Source organism: Topomyia yanbarensis, chromosome 3, assembly GCF_030247195.1.
Source record: "Topomyia yanbarensis strain Yona2022 chromosome 3, ASM3024719v1, whole genome shotgun sequence".
In the NCBI taxonomy this organism is placed as follows: Eukaryota; Metazoa; Arthropoda; class Insecta; order Diptera; family Culicidae; genus Topomyia; species Topomyia yanbarensis.
The window spans coordinates 317,385,063-317,391,062 of NC_080672.1; positions in this window are offsets into that span (position 1 = coordinate 317,385,063).

Below are 6,000 nucleotides of genomic sequence, written 5' to 3' on the forward strand. Positions count from 1 at the left end.
TCGTTTCAAAACCATTTTCAATATGGTTCATTCGACAATAGATTAACCATTGCCCAGTATAATATCGAACATAACCAGTATCGTTTTTCCATACTCGACCATACAAACAACGGGTTGTTAAGAACAGTCACCATACCAAAATGTGCGGTTTTTCATATACATTTTGACAACATACCATTCAAGAACCATACAGATTATGGCGGCATGCATATTTTAGGTCTAGCGATGGAAAAAATATTAGTTGAAGAAAAAAATCTCTTCCCCTTCACATTTCAATTCTATCGTTTGATGAAATATTATTTTGCTCTCGCCATCTTCTGAAGAATGCTTCGTTGACACTAAGTGGACTGACGCTTTATCCAATTGAGCTATCTTCGTAATATTGCTAGACGAGGATTTTTTACCATCTTAAACTACAGATTTTTGGAGCAGGGTAAACAGATATACGAATAACAAAGCCCACCAGAGCAATATTAACCTCTGGCGCCAAAGAACAATGTAGTATACAAATCTCCAATATAGGATACACGGAAGGTATTGGAAATGGTAACTAAAATGGGTATGGTAGTATAACAGTTGAATTATAATGGTGAAATATATCAGTTATATTCCCAATATGGTGAGCATTATACGAATAGTTTAGAAATGGTTCCGAAGATTTCTGGAATGGTATTTATTTATACGGGAAGGGGCCTGTTGGTGAAGGTAATAAACATAAAGTTTACAGAAAGTTTTCAGGACCGCGTACTAAATGTATATTTTCCCAGTCTACTTTCTACTTCTGTCGCAGTCACGTACAATCGAGCCAAGTGAACAACAGGCCTCTCGATCTAGTGTCTCGAGAACAAAGGAAACATCGGATTATTCCTGTCATCATGAGTAAAATTGACGAAAAAGCTCTACTCCGACACAACGCTGCAGTCGTTGACCTTAAATTTTTGTTTAAAACGACCGAGTTTTAGTGAAGTGGAATACCTTCTGAAGGTAAAAATGCAACTTAGGCTTGCGGAAGTTCTGCACCTTCAGTATCATCATCTTCGTAATGCAGTGTTAATATCATTCAATACGTTAGCACAAACTAAGCGTTTCGTTTTGAAGAACAACTTGAAACACGTGGTTGAAAGTGACAACGTTGGAATTAAGATTCCCGTATATATTGAGAATGATTATATAGATGTAAGGTTATATGACCTATCACCTCGTACCCTTCCTGAGCCAATTGCAAAATGCATGTCGCAATACGGAGAAGTAGAATCCGTTACACCTGATACTTGGAGAAACTTCTTCCCGGGTACTCCTAACGGCGTTTTTGTAGTGAGGATGCGGGTTAAAAGGCCTATACCCTCCTACATGACAATAAAACTCAAAGCTCACGGAACTACAATTATGCAAACTACGCTATGCAACCATGAGGGGCAAACTCCTACGTGCAAGTATTGTAATCAGACAGCTCATCATGGACAACCTTGCGCGGAAGATGCAGAGGAAAATGCATCTCAACCGATTGCTAACTCATATACGGCAACCCAACCTAAACAGAGTTTTCAATACCAATGCCTGAATCACAAATGGTGGACAAATTTGTGGCAGCTGTTCAGACCATAATGACAACCGCAAAAGAATCTTCCAGCACCCCAAAACCAACTGTAAGCAACATCGGCAACGAATGTAGTATCAATGACGACGGATTTACACTGATCAACAATAAATGCAAGAAGTAGTGGAGAACATCTGATCCCGGACACCAAGCCAGCTCCGACCGGGACGTGAAAAATGACCCCCCTGACGCTGTTTGCCAACAGACCTCGCGAAAGAAGGTCTCCGTTTGCAATAAAAAGTTGCGCGCACGAGATCCAATATTACTACAATAATTCTTGTTTGTATTTTTATTTTTACATGTATTGTAAACATATAAAAGATCCACGGCTCCGTTAAGCTACCGCTATGAGCCATGTCAAATAAACGAATTAAAAAAATGTATATTTTATAAATTATATTATTTTAATTGTTAATATATTTGTAGCCATAATAATCGAAGTATAGTACTTTCCTATTTTTTGAGCATAATTTTATTAAGTTTTTTAGATTTTTTTGTGCTCAATTAAAGAAATATTATTTATTGTGACTAAGTCTGTTCATCAATTTCCACTTGCCTCCAACTTCCCAATCGCTTTCTTTCTCGCTAGGCTCCTCTCCATTTAATCCTTGCACCGTGAACGCCGTTCTTCTTCATCTTGCACCCGTCGGGTTGGAGATAAAAGCCAATTAGGTTGGGTTGTTGTCCGGCATTCTCACAACATGCTTGCAGGCTCTCTTCGAGCATTGTCTACGTTTCGTGCCCGTAAAGAACCATATGGCGCTTCTCGTGTGGTAAAGCTTCCTGAATCTCAATGTTTTAGGGGCCCGAAGTAAGCCTGACTTTCGGAACCTTCTGATGCTTCTACTGGCGTTATTGTCCTTATTCGTCGCCGTCGATCGTGATACTCCTCGCGGTCGATTCCGACAGCCAGCATGTACTTCGTCTTGGAAACAATTATCGTAAGTCTTACTCGTGCTGCTCGCATATCAGTCGGGTATACACATCTACAATCTCCTTGTTTCTGCCGGTTATATAAACGTCGTCAGCCAAGTACACGAGTTGCCTGGACCCCGTTTAAATCATACCCCGCATGTTGAACCCCGCTTTTCTCATTACATCTTCTGCTGCCCATAATCGCAAGTCAGTCCCATGTTCTATGGGCTTCCCTATCTACATGAGACTTACTTACCTTACCGTTCAGACTAGAGCCTTGTTGTCTCTTGCTGTATGTAGAAGCCGTCTCCACTCCACTTGATCCATTGCTGTTTGTCGCCAGCCTCGCAGTCTTCGAAGGGTCCGCAGGTCGTCCTCTATCTGGTCGATCCACCGTGCGCCCCGTCTTCTTGTTCCTGTAGGGTCTCCCTCAAGAACCATCTTCACCGGGTCGTCGTCCGACATTCTTGCGACGTGTCCAGCCCACCGCAAACGTCCTATTTTCGCGGTATGCGCGATGGATGGTTCTTCTAGCAGCTGATGCAACTCATGGTTCATTCGCCTACGCCACGCCGTCTTCCGTCTGCACGCCATCATAGACGGTACGCAACACCTTTCGTTCGAAAACTCCAAGGACGCGTTGGTCCTCTACGAGCATAGTCCAGGTCTCGTGGCCGTAGAGGACCAACGGTCTAATCAGCGTCGTGTAGATAATCAACTTCGTGCGGCGGCGAATTTTGTTCGACCGGAGCGTTATGTCAATGTCGTCTGCGAAACCAAAAAGCTGGACGGATTTCGCTCGGTAGTGTTCCACGAACTCCCTTGCAAATGGTGACAATTGGCGGCAAATAATTTGGGAGAGGACCTTGTAGGCGACTACATGAGACTGACTTGCGATTATAGGCAGTCTAGCGCTATATAAAATACAAGCAGTACAGTCTATCGGGTCCGGAACCAGGAATCAGAATATATTGGCATTTTCCCTTATCGTATGGAAAGGAGATGGAGAATGGAGAAGCAGAACTGGAAGGGAGAAAAAAATGACGGCACAAAAAAATAGCAGGTAAGTTTAACTCACAAGTTCAAATCGCCTGCGAGGATCCTAACGCTTTTTACCACAGTTTGAACATTTGAATTTACATGGAGGCATACAGCAATGATTTCATTACATCAAACGTATAGTATGGTAGTACATTTTTTAGTGAAATAAACAAGTATAAGTTTGTAAAAATATATGTACAGGTATACCTCGATAGTACGTACACCTTCGCTTCGTTTAGTGTACGTACTATCGAATCACAAAAATAAATTTCAAAATATTACTTTTTATGTTTAATATTGCATAAAAATTTACAAAAATAATATTTATTACTAAATTAATCCCCATATTAGTGATAAACCGTTCTATCACTGGGTCTTTAATTTTAGAAAAATGGTTTTCTACAACCAGAACGGTTGAAAATGTAAAAAGTATTTTCTTGGACTCGTATTTTCTTGGACTCAAATTCGCATTAGTTTCGCGCAGCCAGAAGCACATTTTTCATGCATCCAGACACATTCACCAGACACCGTACTGTCGGACAGCGACATTTTGACGATAAACAATAGACTTTAGTAAGTTCACAATGTAAACCCAATCTGTCCTCATGTTGTCTTCATGTTTTTATGTATTTATGTTAATGTTCCTCTCCAATAAAATTGTAGTTTCCCTTGAAAAAGGCCACCACCAAAGGCCGAAACGTCGGGTAGTAAGAAACCCTTGTTTTGATTATCTAGACTGAGACAGCCGACTTCGTTCTTCCAGTATATTTACAAAGACGATTTGATTTCAAATATAAATTATGACAACATACACACTTAATTTTAATTACTGGGTACAGTAAAATTTTGCTGGGGTTTTGAACAGCAAACCGTTCGGTAATCAATTCAGTAAAACAAATTGGTACCGAACTCTCCGCAATCCGTTCTATCCAAACGTCAAAAAACACTGGTCAGTCAGAAGTTTCCTCTGAAAATGGCGACTTGACAGATGATTTGCTGTATCCGTTTTGTAAGTTTTTGACGAAGTTCGGTAACGTTGGAACAATCTTGCCGAACAACCAGTTAGTATTTTACTGGGTAATGTTTATGTACCGAAAAAACAGAAGAGCTGATAAATTCAGTGAATAATATTGCGGGTTTCAGTAAATTATTCGAAAAATTACTGAAAATCACTAAAAATGAAAACTATTCCGAAAATTTTTAAACAATTTGCTGACAGCTCCTTAAAAATATCACTTTACTGAGCAAGTCGTCAAAAGAAATTACTGAACAAGTTTGGGCTGGGTTAGTGTGTATAAGCTTATATAAACCATTGTTCCGTGTCACATCATAACCCTTGAACCACGCCAATATTTTGAACACTTTTTTTAATCACTAGCACAGGATTCACAAAAGAGGTGTGGAGAAAAAACGCTGCTTTTTTGTCTTTATCTGTGAGTCATACGAGCCTCCATCGAAGCCGATCGGCGTGCTTGATCCGAATCTCATCCATTCCATTCAAAACATTGTGTAATGACGCACTCACATTTTATGTACATACTATTTGAAAATCAATTAGCAAAAAAATATTTTTATTACCTACAAAGCTGCTAAAATCTTGTTTGATGTTCGGTAAAATTCTCTAAATTTTACAGGTTATCTAGAAGTTAGTAATACTTCTCTGATACTTTAGGAACATACCGTACATAAAGCGATGCAAAAGCTTTCGGTCAGACTTTCTTAATTTTGTTAGTTTTACTTCATTGAAGTTAACTGTGAGTTTGTAAAACTTGCAAACACTCCTTGATGTTTGAAAGATCTTCCAGAATTCTTTTAAATATTGAAGCTTCGTAAACTTTCCAAGCATTCTAAAGATTTCATTCAAGGTTGAAAGATTTTTTGAGGTTCACAGAATTACCCCGAGTTTTGAAAAATGTGCGAGAACATCGTGAACACTCTATTGTTTGTAGAAATTGATAGAGCGCAAAAAATTTTCTGAAGTTTGAAATAATTTCCTAAATTTTATACAACCTTCGAAGTGCCAATCTTAACAATAATTGGGATTCTCTGAAGTTTGACAAAAAAGCTATGTATGATCAGAACTTCGTACAAATTGTTTAATGTTCTTAAGATCTCCTTGTAAGTTTATCAAGCTCCCGAAATTTATAAGACTTTCAAGATACTTGTAGGACGTCCTTAAAGCTTGTAGGATTCTTTTCATACTTGATAAATTTTCATGATACATTTGTGGTTTACTTAAACTTTGGAATACTTTGCTGGAGTTTGCAGAACTACTCTGAGTAGCATAGAATTCTTGACAAAAACCTCTAAAGCATGCAGAAGTAACATGAAACCCGTAAAACTGCTATAAAATGTGTCGCATTTTGTTGAAGTTTACAAAATCAAACGAAAACAATTTTTTTTCGGTAGATGTACGTATTATCGAGGTAAAATATACGTACTATCGA